The sequence below is a fragment of the Zonotrichia leucophrys genome, chromosome Z (assembly GCF_028769735.1).
Source record: "Zonotrichia leucophrys gambelii isolate GWCS_2022_RI chromosome Z, RI_Zleu_2.0, whole genome shotgun sequence".
Lineage (NCBI taxonomy): Eukaryota > Metazoa > Chordata > Aves > Passeriformes > Passerellidae > Zonotrichia > Zonotrichia leucophrys.
The window spans coordinates 73,373,717-73,390,325 of NC_088200.1; the positions used below are offsets into that span (position 1 = coordinate 73,373,717).

Consider the following 16,609-nt stretch of genomic DNA (forward strand, 5'->3'; position numbering starts at 1 on the left):
AGCTGTGAAAACTGTTTTGCTTTTTCCAAGAGAAATTATGTATGTTATGATGCTCTGAGGAACCTACTAAAAGCTTGCCAGTATCACTTTAATGAAACCTAGTGAGTGGGGAGAAATATTCCATCTTAATTTATAACGCATCCAAAAGAAGGAATGCTCTTGAAAATGAGATGTTAAAAATCCCAAAAATTAGGCATCATCACCTAGGAAAAAAAGAGACATTTCATGATACCCTCTGGAAGAACCTGAGCAGCCTCAAGCTGCATGCACTTACCTCCAAATGCTTTCAGAAACCTAAAAATACATGCTTATATACACTATTTGCTTGGCCAACTGATCAACCTCCAAAATCCTGTGGTCTTTAACCAAGGAAAAATATCTAGAAAGGTGACCTCCGCATGAAAGCATCAGAGAAAAAAAGCCTGAGGATGTGTTTCTCTGTGTGAAGGAGAATCTGAGCAATTTCCTCCAATCCTCATTTCCTGATAGCATGAAGACAGCGAGAGAAGACCCATCACAATGTTGTGCATTGAAAAAAAAAATCTGAAGGGGGGAAAAACCTTTAGGGGGGTAAAAAAAATCATGATTAAGCCATCTCTTCTGCCCAGCAAAGCCTCGAAACATGGAGAGACATCCACAATGTTAGGAGCACTTCCCATCTCAGCTTTGTCTACTCTCTCTCTCCCTCTCTCTCTCTCTCTCTCTCCTCCATTTTCTGGTGGAGCTAGAGAACATGACATGGCTTACCTGACTCAGATCACAGCTCTCTGCCAAACTAGTCACTTCCTCTTAGACATGCGAGCAGCCTTCATGAGACAAACAGACCCCCACAGACGCGCACACAAAAGCAGGAGCAAGGAGGCACTCAAAAAAACTTGGGAGGTCTCTCCCCTTCCAAACACCAGAGAAACAAATGAAACTTTTTTTTTTTGCCTTTTTCTCTCTCCCCCCACCAAAAAAGAAAAAAAAATAAATAAAAGAGAGGGAGGTGAAGGGGAAAGGGAAGGGAAGGATCCTATCAGATCACAACCACATGAAGCTCCAGGAGGATTCTCTGTGTGAGGAGAATAGAAGCCACAGTGCTGAGGGGAGCCGGGGGGCACGGAGAGGGGGGAGAAGGAAGGAGAAGGTTACTCCAGAAGACATAAAGAAGCCTGTGGACTGTGTGTGTGCATGTGTGCGAGAGCGAGGAGAAGCTTTGTGTTGTGGAGCCTGGACTGGAACCAAAGCAGACAGCTTGCAAATGGAGGACAAGGGAGATAAAGAAAGGGAAAGAGGGGGAGAGATAGGGAGAAACCTGCTCCGGGTGGGCTGGGAAAGGGGCAAAGGGGAGAAAGCGCCTTCTCCCTTGCCTGGTTTAAAGGTAGGGACATGGGGGAACTGAGCGAGTAGAAGTGGGCTCCTTCCCCTTCCTTTCTTCCCTTCTCGCTCTCCTTTCTCTCAAAGGAGAGCCACAAGCGTGTGTAATGGCTCCTGCTCTCCAGCCGAACGCTGTCCTCTCCTCCAAGGCACCTCCTGCGGGCACCAGCAGCCCCCCAGCCCCGGCTCCAGGCGCCGGGGACCCCCGCATCCCAACTCCAGAGAGCCGCGGAGGGGGCACCACAGCCGGGGCGAGCAGGGCAGCGACCAGAGGGGACCAGGAGCAAAGAGGAGGAGGAGGGGGAAAGAGTGGCTGGGAGAAAGGAAGTAAGAAAGAAAGAAAGCAAGAAGGAAAGAGAGAGAGAGAGAGAGGAAGAAAGGAAGGAAGGAAGGAAGGAAGAAAGAGGTCACCCGATTGCCTGGGTCGTGCCAGCACGGAGCTTTTCTCTCCTCCGTGTGTCTCCCGTCTCTGATCCAAGTCCACACGCACAGCACCATCCAGACCTCGCACACACACACATATCCTCTCAGGCACCCCCCACCCCGAAAGCTCGGCTGGTATCTCACTTATCTCCCCATATTTCCCCCCACCTCTCCCCCCACCACCACCACCACCGCCCCCCCCGTAATGCAACAACAAAAAATTAATTAACCGCCTTCCTCCTCCTCCCACCACCACCACCACCACCAGCACCTCCTCCTCTTCTCCTCCTCCATGCAAGAGACTTCTCTCTCAAACAAAACACCCCGCTCTCACTCCCCTCTCTTCTCTCTCTCTCTTTTTTTTTTTCTCCTTTCCTTTCTTTCTTCCTCCTTCCTCCGTTGACCGAATGAATGGATTTCAAGAGGAAGGTGGTGGAAAGAAAGACAGACATAAAAGACCAAACAAAATAACACACGCACACACAACAGAAAGAGACACACACACCACACGCACCACACACACACACACAACACAAACGAGAGATGATCTCTCCAATGCCAAACCAGAGATGGGTTTTAATTGCGAGAACTTACAGGAGCGTCCCGGCACTGCTGCTCTTGCTGCTGCCTCCTCTCCTCTCCTCTTCCTCTCTGCCTAGCTCTTCTTGTTATTGTTGTGGAAGTTGTTTTGTGAGTCTCATGTGCTCCTTGCCAGGTCTCAGCAATGGAGGATCGCCATCTTTCCCTGCTTTTCCCCCCCTCTCTCCCTCTCCCTCTCCCTCTCTCTCTCTCTCCTTCACTGGTTTGCTGCAGCTGCAGATGACCTGAGATATCCGTCTCTCTCTCTCTCTCTCTCTCACCCTCTGTGTCTCTCTCTGAATAATGAGCAACCAGAGGGAGAGAGAGAAAGAAGACAATCTCCTCTCCTACCACACAAAACGCAAGAGCACCAGGGGGTGCAAGAATCCTTTCTAACAACAACAACAACGTGTAGGGGAAGAGGAGGAAAAAGAGAAAGAAAAGAGAAGAAAAGAGAGGAGGAAAAGGCAAGAAGAAAGAGGAGGGAGGTGGAAGAGGAGGGGGGAAAGCAAGCAAGCGAGAGAGATCCAGCAGGCAGACAGATGGAGGAGAAGATGGTAGTGATAGAGGAGGAGGTGTTGAAGATGAAGGAGATTAAGAGGAGGAAGGTGGTAACAAAAAGTTAAGGTTTGGGACACTGAATCACTCACAGGCCAGGGAGGAGGAGAAGAAGGGGGAAAGATCTGAAGATCTTCCCCTTGCCAAGCTGTTGCCTTCACCAAGCTCTCGGTGCAGGAGCGCTCAGCAGCCCCTGCGATGCTGGGGGAGCCGCTGGCATGGAGCGCTCTGCTGGGTCATAGCTCTCTTCCAGCCATGACAAAAACCGGTTTCTGCATGCAGATCTGCCCCCGAGGTGATCCCTCAGACACATCCATCTAGAGGCTAATCTTCCCTGAGCAGGGTAAAGAACATAAATGGAGCTGGAGGTTGCAAAGTATAAAACCAGATCTACCACGTGGTTGGTTTTTAATCCCCCTTCCAGCTCGCATTTGATGTGGAGAAAGGACACTCGAATTGTCCATTTCTGGCACGTATTTTGAAGTCTACTCCTGGAAATAAAAGGCAGTCATCTCCAGGTTTTTTGTTTCTCACAAGCGTTTGGGAGAAAAGAGAGCTTGCACTACTATCACCAAAATCACTTCTACGTTGGTGAAACGTTGATTTTTTTTGGTGGGGTTTTTTTTTTGGCCGCAAAATAAAATAAATAATTCCACTTAAAACAACTTTTACGCCTCCCAACACCTAGTTGTCTGCCTCTTTTGTGACTGATTATTTAAAAACCGTGGAAACTAACGATCAAGGCTCACAAAGAAAGGTATCTGGGTGATGAAGGCAAGCAGACAAAGACAAAGCGGCTGTAGCCTGCATTTTTATTTAGTCTCGTTTTTTAAGCATTGTCCTGAGCTACTTCTTTTCTTTTTTTTTTTTTTTTTTTTTTTGCCCGACACCCCCACCTCAGCCCAAATCCAACCCCCCTTCCCCTCCCACAGCACCAGGTCAGATTCTTTCTGAGGTTATGTCCAGCGAGGGAAAGGGGGATGGGGGTGGCAGGGGCGGGAGGAATTAGGGTTTTACGTGCAGACTCGGTGAATCAATACGCGGGGAGTGAGGCAAAATCAATTTGAGCGCAAGGGCATGGCTGGGTGTTGGAACATCAGCGGGGCTTCTCCAGCTCCGCATGGCTGGGAGAGGGACTAGAACCACGGAGCTGCGGTTCGGATGGAGCGGGGAGGATGCTCCCCGTGCTCCTGAGGAAAGTTAGCGTGTTGGGAGTGAGTGGTGAACCTGAGGTGATCTCCTGGAATTTTTTTTTTTTCTTTTGGTTTTTACTGGCTCTGGGAGAAGTCAGGCGTGTTAGAACTTCATTGTGTGTGTCTCTCTCTCAGCTCAGCTGAAGACCAAGCGCAGGAGCGCTGAGCGCAGCGATGAAATGAAATGAAAATAAACGGAAAATCGGTCGCCCAGGTGGTGGTCAAATACTAAACCCATGCATGCTCCGATCTTCCCATCCGCAAGAATGCCGTGAGGACAAAGCAGGATCTCTCCCATTAAATCTTCCTTTTCTTTGAGCCGTGCAAGTTAATGACTAAACAGGAGAAAGATCTTCTCCCTCCTCCTCCTCCTCCTCCTCCTCTCCCCTCTTTCCGCTCCCCCCCCCCTCCACCCCAAACAAGTGCTGTGAGGAATGGGAGGAAGGATAATTCCTGGGCACTGTTGGATTTGGAGAATTCTTCTTAAGGAAAAGGGGAATAAAACACCACCAAAACTGAGGATTCCTGCTAGGACTCCTGGTTTCATGCAGACAAACGGAGCGGACACCTCCTAAGAAGCTGATAAAAGAACATTAAGGAAAAGGGAGGGACTGTCTTTACGGCTGCCAGAATGTGCATGTGTTCTGCCTGCAATTTTCTATAAATCATCCCCATCGCAGGAGCAGAGCGCCTGGGCTTTGCAATCCTTGACGTGTACCATCAACGCCGAGACAGATAATTCACCTCTTTGTCTCCCGGCGCTTTAAATTCAAAACCCGGGCAAACAAACAAACAAAAACAAACGGGAAAAGAGGGGGGGGGGGAAGAAAAAAATAAAATAAAATTAATATTAAAATAAAATAAATTAAAAGCGAGCGACAAAGACCAACCCACAACCACAAAACACGTTGCTTCTGAGCAGAAAGAAAGAAACTGGATCTTCATGGAGACACTCTGGAAGTGTTTTCCCGCCCTATCCCCCCGGCCTTTGGGAGCGGGAGGAGGGGGAATCCTCGCTCGCCGGTCCCGGAGGAGCCCCCGAGCCCCGGGGGGACCCCCGGAGGATGCGCGGGGGGCTCGGGATGCCCCGCAGGACTCCCGTGGTCCATGCTGTCCATAACTTCCTCCCGCGGCTTGCTGCCATCCCAGGGGGAAAAAGCAAGGGGGAGCCACCCCGGAGACCCCCCCGAGCTTTCAGAGCGCTCAGGAATGGGCATTTGTGGATAACGAGAGGAGAGGGGAGAGCCCGGGGGATGCAGGACCCTGCGAGGGTGGTGGAGAGCAGGGGAGACCCTCCTGGAGAGCCCCGGCAACGAAGGGGTTAAACTCGCTGGCAGCCCTCTGGTGTTGATGAGCCGGGCGGGTTAAGGGTCCCGTTGAGGGAGATGGGGATGGTTGGCTCCTCTCGGGGTGCCGGGGGTGTCCGGAGCCCCGCTCCGGGATTTCAGGGCAGTTTCAGAGCGATTTCAGGGGGATTTCAGGTTCTTTCTGTCTTCCCTGCAAAGGTGGTGTCCCACCGCCGTGGTGGCTGTAAGCCACGGTAGAAGGGATGCTCTTTGGGTTGATGAAAAAGATATTAAGCCTTTGGTAATTTTTCTGGTTGATGTTCCATCATTTATCTGGTTGATGTTCCATCATTTATCTGGTTGATGTTCCACCATGCAGCCACGGGAAGGAAAAGTCATGGGTGAAGAGGAAAGAAACCCACCAAAAAAACCCCCAGAACAACCAAAGAACTGTTGGTTTTTCAACAAAGAACCCAACACAAACATCTTTCCAGCCTCTGGGATGGACTGCATCTTTCCTCACCCAGAGAATCCGACCAGCCTGAGCTTGATCCCAAGCATTTCATCCCTCAATTTGCAAATGGAAAATCCCTCAAAATCCCTCAGTTTGGGCTTGGCTGTGGTGCAGTGAATCAGGTTTACATGGCCATGGCTGTGTCCTGTGAGCCCCAGGGCAGCAGGACCACAGGCAGAGGGAAGAGAAGATGATGTGGAAAGATCAAGATGATGCTGTCCTGAATTTCCTTTCCTCCTAGCCCATTCTCCCCAGCCAAACCTGTTTCTCCATGGGGTCTAATTATCTTCTCAGGATGGCAAATTGGTGCATTTAGCATGGACAGTAAAGGTGGTGTCCCACCGCCGTGTTGGTTGGAAGCCGCATTAGAAGGGATAATCTTTGGGTTTAAATAAAAGAAATTAAGTCTTTGCTCATTTATCTGGTTGATGTTCCATCATTTATCTGGTTGATGATCCATCATTTATCTGGTTGATGTTCCACCATGTAGCCACGGGAAGAAAAAGCCAAGAGTGAGGGTAAAAAAACCCACCAAAAAAACCCCAAATCCAGCCAAGCAACTGTTGGTTTTTCAACAAGGAACCCAACACAAACATCTTTCCAGCCTCTGGGATGGAGTGCATCTTTGCTCACCTGGAGAATCCAACCAGTCTGAGCTTGATCCCAAGCATTTCATCCCTCAATTTGCAAATGGAAAATCCCTCAAAATCACTCAATTTGGGCTTGGCTGTGGTGCAATGAGTCAGGTTTACATGGCCATGGCTGTGTCCTGTTCCTGTGAGCCCCAGGGTATCAGGACCACAGGCAGAGGGAAGAGAGGATGATGTGGAAAGACCACAATGGTGCTATTCTGAATTTCCTTTCCTGGGCAGAAATTCCCCCATTCTCATTCCCCCCAGCCAAACCTGTTTCTCCATGGGGTCCAATTATCTTCTCAGGGTGGCAAACTGGTGCATTTAGCATGGACAGTGAGCACAGCCACAGTGAGCACGAGACATCAGGAAAGCAATGTGTAAAATAAAGACACTGAAAGCAAAATCTTTGTACATTGTCAGCAGTGAAGCACTGTTGTTAATGTCCTCTCACAGAACTGGAAGTGGCTTCTCTTTTTTCCCTTCCAGATTTGGAAGAAATTCTTCATTTTCCTACAACAACTTTGCATGAACTTGTAGTTATTCTCCTCTTCTTCACCAGTGTTTTATCCTACCAGAACTAGGCTTCAGAATCCTTATGCAAGGGGCAAGTAAGTATTGTGTCAGCTCCCTGAACAACAAAATACCACTCTGTCTGTAGAATATTATGTTCTCCAGCTCTTGAGAGAATTTCACTTTCCTGTCTAAAAAAGATTAGTAATGTGCTGATCTGACTTTTACCCTGGTAACTCTCATATTTTTCTAACCTCTAAGAGTTTCCTTATTGGGAGAGGTACTTTGAGGAGAAACTGGTTGTCTGGAAGTGCTGAAGTCTTGCTCTGATCTATGAAAGACTAGGGACAGAGATGAGGCATCATCTCATCAAGAAAATTTTCTTAAAGCAAGTACCCTTAGAGATGGCAGTGTATTCAAAGAGGTTTACCTGTAAATAGTGCAAATCCAGGCTCTTAAGAACTCTTCAGAAAATTCTCCTATTAAAACATAAAACTTTTTTAGCCTGCTAACAAAATTGGAAATGCTTTTCTTTCAGCCTGGCAGAGCTCAGGCTGGGATCTCCAAGAGCAAGCTCTTCACAAGTGAGATCACTTTGTCTGCAAGCACACCCTAGAATGTTGAAAACCCATGGAAATATGTATTTTTATGTTGCTGAGAATGCTTAAGAGAAGTGCACTGGTGAGGACCATGCTGGGTGTTGGAAGTCACTTCCTTTTCTGATAGATGCACAAGTGGCAATTATTAGAAATAGAAGTTTTGCTCCCTTGAGGAAGCTGAATCTTCAGCTTGAATAAACTCACAGTTGGGTTTTTACACCTGCCCCCAGCGCTCCTCAGAAACTCTTCACCAGGACCAGGACTCAGGAAATCACTTTGCAAACAGAACCAGAGAACCATTCCTTCCCCAAAACCTTTCAATTGAGGCATGGGACAGACAGGAATAATGGATGTGTGGTGCTGGCAGGCTGTGGTAGACCGCAAGGTGGGTTTGGTGGCTACCACGGGTCACCCTTTCCCAGCCTCAGAACACGCCTGGAAGTGCAGGCAGCAGGAAAAAAAAAAATCAAAATTGTATTTGGAGGCCAGTGAAACTTGCAGCGGAGTTAATGAAAAAGAATTCCTCCAGTGTTAAAATTAACTGGGTTGGAACCAAACTAAACACATCCGTTGGTCACTAGAACGTGAACCACAAATGGCCCTAGATCTTCATTAAGTAATTTGTCAGCGTGCATCCACTCTGCAGTGATAAGTTTGATTTAATAAAATAAAAGAATGCAGCCTAGTCAAAAGGAAGTTTTATCCACCACTAGAACACAAGCAACAAACTGACTTTGCAAAAAAATCTGCAATTACCATAACAAGGATTTCTAAGCAGCTAAAGGCACATCCTGACTTCACTTACTGCTAAAAAGCAGTGACCATGAAGCTTAATCAAATTCATTTTTTTTTTTTCACTTTTGAAATCTTTAGAAGCAAAATATTCTTTGCTGTAGGTGCAAATTAAGTTTTATGAAATTCAGGCCCTCAAAAGACACAGCTGGATTTCATTTACCTTCAGCATGGCTTTAGATGGAGTCAATGAGATTGAAACTGCAGTCATTTTACATCATCTGACCTCTGGACGATGACAACAGTTTGCTGGTTGGGATAAGGTATCCCAATATTGCATTATGCTCGCTGCTAAGAAGACTTCAGGAGAGAAACGTTTTGATTTTGTCTTCAGAGGAGAGAGGTACTGAGTGATTTGTGAAATGATTTTGAATTTATGGGTTAGATACAAACGGTTTCTGGCTATATTTACTGGTCATTTTTCAGAGTGTGCCCCCCTCCTTGTGTATTTTACTAGATGTATGCAATTCAATACAAATCTATTTTTGCTTGTACACCTTTGAGAAAAGATTTTTTTTTTTTCCCAAGACCTAAATAAAACCCTTGCATCTCTTGATTTGTCTCTCTAACACCTCAGTATTTTTAAAACTTAAGCCGTCAAATACCAGCCAATAATTTTTATTCTGTGTGTCCTAACCAACCAGCCTCCAAAAAAGCTTGAGCTCCCCTTCCTAGCCGGTTTTTCTGATACCTAATTTTTCTAGACACACCATAAAATTGATCAAGGCCATCTCTGGCTTTGTAGGGAAGTACCTGCTACCACAGAATAATCTGTCTGGTATATGCAGTTTGATGACATTTTTATTGATACATTACAAAGTTAGCTCAAGTTTCTCCTTTTGAAGCAACTCCAGCAGGTATTTTCCTTGCCTGTGGAAGAATTTCAGGCATAGTTGATTTCCCATCTTGCGTGCCTTTGAAGATACAAAAAGGAAACAATGCATTTTATCTTCTGCTTTTTTGAAATACTCCAGTTTATAGTTTATTTCCTAATGAAGCTGTTTCTTCGTCAGCTTTTGCTGATAGTCCCAGTGGTGCCCGTGGGTCAATTCCAGTTCATTTTCCCTGGGAGCAGAGGGATGCGTGCTGCAGAAAGTGGAACACTGCTCAAGTGCCTGCCAAAGCTCTGTTCTTCTAATAATGTCATTTGTTTTGGGCACACCTTTCCTCTCCATGGGCTTGTCACTGCTGCTGCTGCTGCTGCTGCTGCTCTGGAGAGGTTTTCACAAAATCCCTCTGCGGGTTTTGCTCAGGGTTTTAAATCCATGGCCAGCAGAAAACCAAGTTCTTCCTCATCCATTTGCTGGCCATTCATCTCTGTTAAAACATTGAATTTTCTCTAATCCCATGTATTTATGGTACTTTTAATTTTTTTTTTCCCCCTATTCCACATCTCCAAATGATCAGCCAAATCCTCAGCTGATGCAATTTGGCTGGCTTCATTGACTCCAATGGATAAACTGCTAATTTAGACCTTCTGCTTGGCTCATTCTTGCATCTAATTGGGTTAATAATCTTTACCAATTCCTTTCAGTAATTTAGAGATTTCTCTTTTTTTCTTGTAGGTGTTACGTGTTGAAATTATGTGCTTCTCTCCACTGGTGTTTTATCTATGATTCAGTGATACCTCCTAAAGTCTTAGTCGGTTTTAAGAGTTACATTTCTTTTCTGCTCCCCTTTCTGATCTCTGCAGAGTTATTGTCTCCTAATGCCCACCCTGACCTCCTTTATTTTAAACCACACTTTTTGCTGAGTTTCTCTCCGCATTAATTCAATTTAATATGCTGTATTTCAAAGGAGCCCTTCTTCTGCAACATCTCACCTATACTTGTGCTGTGACATCTATGTAGAAGGCATTTTTTCTCCCCAGTTTTTATCTTCACAGCCGCTGTGTTCTCTAGAATAATTGAAGATGCACCATTTGTGATGTGGGTTCATATTTCCAGTGATTGCATTGCAGACTGATCTAGTCAGGGATAGCCAATCCTGTTGCCATGAAATGTAACTTCATCTTTAAGGAGATTGGTGCTACATTGCATATTAAAAAAACCCCAAAAAACAAAACAAAACAAACAAACAAACAAAAAAAACCAAACAAAAAAACCCCAAAACAACTAAAAAAACCAAAAATTCAAGTATATTTCATAATTTATGGATATCCTTACCTGTCTTGTGACTGCACATAGTAATGTTTTTTACACTAACATGTGGAAACAGCTGGGCACATTTTGTTTCCTTTTTTCCAGCATAAAAAAGACGAGGATTTTCCAGCTCTTTTATGGAAACCTAGGCTTTTGAGGTGACTGGGTGGATCCCATTAACAGGGAGAAGGTAGGACAAAACAAAGATGCAGAAAGAAACACAAAAGAAAGTCCATAAATAGTACCAGCACACTTGGAAAAAAAATCCTCACCTACAACTGCGAAAATATTTCAGCATCCCATTCTGTCTTCAGAAAGGTAACAATTATTTATACATATCAGTCTCTATGTAAATGCCACCTGTCCAATCAATATATTAATATTTGAATTCATTTCAAAAGAAGATGGCAGAAAAAAAAAAAGCCATCATTTCCTCAGTAATGAACTAATTTATCTGAAAATCTGACAACTGCAAGTGGGTGGTACTCCTTTTGGTGTAGTCTTTCAAAAGATATAGCTGCAATCAAGCTGATACTTATTATTCTAATAGTAAAACACGCCGAGCATCAAAACTTGACATGGAATGTAATGAGAAGTGATATAATTGAGCAGAGATTTAGCAGATATGTTATTAGTTATGTTATTGTGAGAGTGATTTCTGCTCTGGGGAAGGGAAGGGAAGGGAAGGGAAGGGAAGGGAAGGGAAGGGAAGGGAAGGGAAGGGAAGGGAAGGGAAGGGAAGGGAAGGGAAGGGAAGGGAAGGGAAGGGAAGGGAAGGGAAGGGAAGGGAAGGGAAGGGAAGGGAAGGGAAGGGAAGGGAAGGGAAGAATGGGGAATGGAAGAATGGGGAATGGAAGAACAGGGAAGAGTCCAAAAAGGGAAAAGAAAAAGAAAGGTTGAAATGTGACTTGATTGCAGTAGTAACCAGAGAAAGGGGTTCAGGAAAAGGGTGAGATGTAGCTGGAATCATGTGTTGATATTTATTGGTGGTATCTGGGAGAGATTGGAAGGGTCATAGTGGGTATTAGGAAATGCACCAGCAAAGACAAAGTTTTTTCAGAACAGCCACAAAGAAATTAGTAGTTTCATGGAAAACACTAAGGGTTCATGTTTTGGATAGAAAAGGTGAGAGCAATATCAAGTTTGCTGCTCTTCAGAAGGAAAACTAGGTCAATTACATATGCAGGGGATATAGTCAGGTTTGTTCTGCAGCCAGTTAGCTCCATTTCCATTGAGTCTGCACTGAAAATTGCTCCCTGTCTCTAGACTGGATTATCAGACCTGTTGCTGCTTGCCTGTTCTGTTCTCAGTGTTTTTTTATTTGTTTTCTTTTTTTTTTTTTGCTGCAGGTGCTGTTGCCTGTGGAAGCTTCTCCCTGGTGCCTGGTCATTCTCCAAGGTCCGAGTGTGCATAGCGTGTTCCTAGTCATTGTGAGTGCAAATTAAGTTCTGGTAAACGTGCCTCAAACACAGCTGACGCAGGTACTTCTGAGTCTGCAGAGAGCCTGGAGCAACAGCTCCAAGAGGTTTGGACCTTCTCATTCATCTCAGTGTGTTCTTAAATTGTCATTCTTCACATTCTTCTGACTTAAACATCAGCTTTAGAGCCGGGCTCACATGTTTAACTGTTTCCCTTTTGATCATTTCATAGAAGCCCTCTGAAGTCTTTTTATTCCCTAATTTCAAAGTGTTTCTTATGCCTTCCAGGTGAGAAAGTCCAGAGCTACCATGATATCTGTTTTCCCTCTTGACAACTTTCAAGCTGCAAATGGGAATTTCCAATGCAAGAACCCATGGCACACTAAGAAAAAAAAACATAGGGACTCCAACAAATTAATTGGTTTGCCTACCTACTTAATTGTCCCTGGGATTAATGCCCTGAGTGATTAATTGCCTTCATAGCCAGTAACTCGCAGGTTTCAATGTCCTCAGTGTAAAATCAAGCTGCCCATGTGATTTCACAGCAACAAGAGCCCTTTGGCACATCAGCTCAGGTGGGGTTTGCTGGTGAGGAGCTCAAAATGTCTATCCACTCTTCATCTGGCACTGCTGGGGTTGGAGGGCTGGTGTTCACCAGTTTTGTTCCACCAAACCTGATGGTGCTGATCAATTCACAGCAGTTTGGTGCTCCAGGAGTTTATTTAGAACAAAATTGCTCATTGTCCCTTGGGATGGGAGGAGAGCAGAGGAGGTGTGAATCACAAGAGGTGAACACTTGGCATTCCTGGGCATTCCTGGGCATTCCAGGTCAGTGTGCAGCTCCTGTCCCAGTGTTCAGCTCCAGAAGGAGCCCAGTTTCCCAGCTGACCTCTTCATCTGCCATCAGCTGTTTTACCTTGGTCTTCCCCAGCAAGCAGGACTGAAATCCATCCTCAGACGAAGCTCTGATATAAACAGCCACAGTTTTTAGCCTGATGGGTGAGCCCAGCCAGCTTTGTGCTTTCCCTCTCGCCCAAGGTTTTCTTTGCCTTGCTGAGGTCTCATCTTTCCATGAAAAATCCTTTCCTTAGGATTTTTCCTCCTGAGAAGCTGAGAGGCCTGAGGAACAAAATGTAAACATTGATTATCTGCTGCTGTGGAATGCAACAGGTGCATCTGGGATTGGTCTCATGTGGTTGTTTGTAATTAATGACCAATCACAGTCAGCTGGCTCGGACACAGAGCCCGAGCCACAAACTTTTGTTATAATTTTTTTCTGTTCTATTCTTAGCCAGCCTTCTGATGAAACCTTTTCTTCTATTATTTTAGTATAGTTTTAATGTAATATTTACCATAAAATAATAAATCAAGCCTTCTGAAATATGGAGCCAGATCCTCTTCTCTTCCCTGATCCAAGAACCCCTGTGAACACTGTCACGCTCATCTGCCTCAGGAAATGGACCAGACAAGCTCTTGCAGTATCATAATTTCAGTGTAACCAGCCCATTTCCCATGTAGACAAGCCCTTAGGACTAATCTTCTTGCCTGACACACGAGCCCAGTTGCAGAAGCCTTGGAACACGTTCTGGGAGCTCTCATTTCACTCCTAGATCATGAAGCCTGCCAAACCTCTTCATTTTGTTCGAGGCTTCCTGCCATTTCAGCTTTGGAGCCCATCTGATTCCAGATCTTTTGCCCACCAGCCAAGGGGGTTCCAGCCAAGGCACACACTCATCCTGCCACCGGGATGCTCCCACCGTGCCGAGCTCAGAATCCTCTTCAGTTCTTCTGTCCGTGGGTGTCCAACCCTGTTCGGACACTAATGGCTTGAGGAGCGGGCATTTTGAGGCCAGAATGAAGGTTTGGAGGTCTATGATTTTTCCTCATTGTTAATTTTCATTAATGGACAGAGAGGCACCTGCTCCTGGAGAGTTCTGTGGTCTAAAGGCACTAATACCCTCCACTGTCTCTAATGTTGCCTTGCGAAATCAAGAAATTCAGTTTTTCCTATTCAATCCTTTTTGTAGTTTAACCATCAAACAATGATTTTTTTTTTCATCAACTTACCTCTGTGAAAATAGCAGGCAAAGATGACATTTTTCTTCCTTGTTTCATGGTTTTCTACATCCCATTATTCTTGCTTTAAGTTATTTTACATATTATTAGATTATATGAAAAATCCCCAAAACACATAAGAGATTTGCATTGATGCAGATGGATGTGTTCTTATGAAGACACTTAAGTGTAAGTACACACAGGCTGAATAGGTTTATTTGCATTTTGTAGTTTTCATTTTTAATAAGTCTCACACACTATTCCTAATTTTCTTTTTTTTTTTTTAATTAGATTCCAAGCCAGACCAGCAAAAACAAGTTTATATGGAATTTTTAGCACTGGGGGAATGCACCATAAAAAGAAGATTGCAGCAGACAAAAAGTTTCACTGTATGGCAGGAATTTTTCTTCTTGCTGTGTAAAATTCAGCAGTACAAAAGAATCCCACTGCTTGAATGCTCTCAGGTAGGAAGTGCAGTAACTCCTGCTCATCCCTTTACTGGAGGGGAAAAAAAAAAAAATAAAAATCACAGTCCTGGCTGTTTTCCTCACAATTTCCACCTCGCTTCTGCCAAGTTTTGTCGGGGCCTTCTGCTCACCTAAAATCCTCTAAAATCTGAAATATCTCCAGCAGCTGTCAGCCAGGTGTGTCCTCCCTCATTTGTCCCATCCCTTGGGGACCAGGCTGAGGAGCAGCATTCCCGTGTCCTTCCCAAGGATCTCCAGCTGGGCTGGCTGTCCCAGGGCACCAGAGAGTCACCTTTGCCTTCACAGAGAAAAGCAAAGCACAAATTCCCGAGAAATCTCTAAAATTCATGTTCTCTAAACCTCAAAAGGAACCAAAAAACCTCAAATTCTCATGTACTACACCTATATTTATTCACAAATAAAATTTGTGGATATTTAATTACATTAATATATTATACATTATATATAATATACATTATCGTATCATATCATATCATATCATATCATATCATATCATATTATTACATTACATTACATTATTATATATTATTTTATATGTTATTATATTCTTATATTATGTATTATATATTAATTATAATACAATTTTTATGCATTTTAAAATTATTTACCTAAAATTAATAATTAAATTAGAATATAAATATATTAATTCACTAAACAATTAAATCCATATATATGTATATGTCAAGACTGTCAACTGACAGTCACAAAATACTGTACAATAAAGTACAATTAAATACTTAACAAATTCAATTTTAATATAATAAATATATGATTAATAATATAATATAATATGATATAATATAATATAACATAACATAACATAACATAACATAACATAACGTAACGTAATGCAATGTAATGTAATATAATGTAATATAATATAATATAATATAATATAATATAATATAATATAATATAATAATTAACCTTCTAATAAAATAAAATCCTCATCATTCCTCTCCTTCATCAAAAACAAAAATATCTACAATATTTTAAATAAAATATCTACAAAACCAAAAAATATCTACAATACCAGAGGGACGCATTTATCTCCCCTGGAATGTCTCCCTACATCCAGCCACTCCTTTCACCCTGCTCCACCAGCCCTTCCCAGCCCATTTCTCTCCACTGGGCACTCGAGGTTGAAATCAGGGCTTGGAAGGGCCTTGGAGACCAAAGATGTGACCTGGAACCAAGTGTGGAACCAAATGCTGTACAGATGAGGAAATGTGTGTCTGGAGGGCCATCTAACTTTTTCCAGTCTCAAAAAAATAAGTTGTTTGTGAAAGATAAAAAAAGCACTTGTATTTTGAAATGTGAAGTCTGTTGATCTTGTTCTTTGGTTTATTAAGAAATGGTCTTGCAAGTGAGGACAAAAATCAAATTAATCCCATTCCCTGCCACTAGTGACTCTTTTCCCTGAGGTCTTGGGAGCATAAATCATTTCCTATTCTCTCCTTTTCTCTGGAACACAAGAGAACAAGATGCAATGGCTTTCCATTGATCTTCCTGAGAAGCATGGGTGTATTGGGTCACCTCAGCCATGCAATGGAACACAATTAAACTTACTCTAAAGTATTAAAAACACACTACAAAAGGCCACCAATTAATCTAGGCACTTCTTGTTTCAGGTTTCTTTTCATTAATCAGTGTGTTATTTTTAATGGCCACTAAGTAGAGTTGTCAAGAAAACAAACTTTTAAATTCAAGAGAGGTTCGATATTTTGAATTTTCTTTTTGTTCTGTTCAGAGGAGGAAGAAAAAAACTCTCATGACTATTTCACTGTATTTTAATTTAATGACTCATTTTCTGATTAAAAATTACTAAAGATATAACACTAGCATTTTGGTAAAACTGTATAACTCCAGTTGTAAAATTATAACTTTCTATATAACTGTATACAGAAAATTAGTATCTCAAAATAATTTTTATAATTATTTTGTCCTTCCATGCATTTTTCTAGCAGTCTTTGCTAAACAAATTGCGCCAATTTTTAAAATAATTAGTTGGCAATATATAAATGGTATCCCAATAACTTATTGATAGCTGGCGAAGTTT

General features: G+C 43.4%; 1 protein-coding gene across 5 annotated transcripts in view; it reads right to left on the minus strand.

The window, feature by feature from the left end:
- Nucleotides 1–3,146, minus strand: part of ZNF462 (zinc finger protein 462) — an 89,107-nt gene extending 85,961 nt beyond the window's left edge. For 2 of the 5 annotated variants that reach the window (XM_064735386.1, XM_064735381.1), the window contains exon 1: nucleotides 2,377–2,637. The gene's annotated coding sequence lies outside the window, so the exon portion shown is untranslated. Of the gene's footprint in view, nucleotides 1–1,770; nucleotides 1,930–2,376; nucleotides 2,638–3,011 lie in introns of those variants that run through there. The other 3 variants (XM_064735382.1, XM_064735384.1, XM_064735385.1) reach the window with 3 other exon arrangements.
- Nucleotides 3,147–16,609: the final 13,463 nt, after the last annotated feature.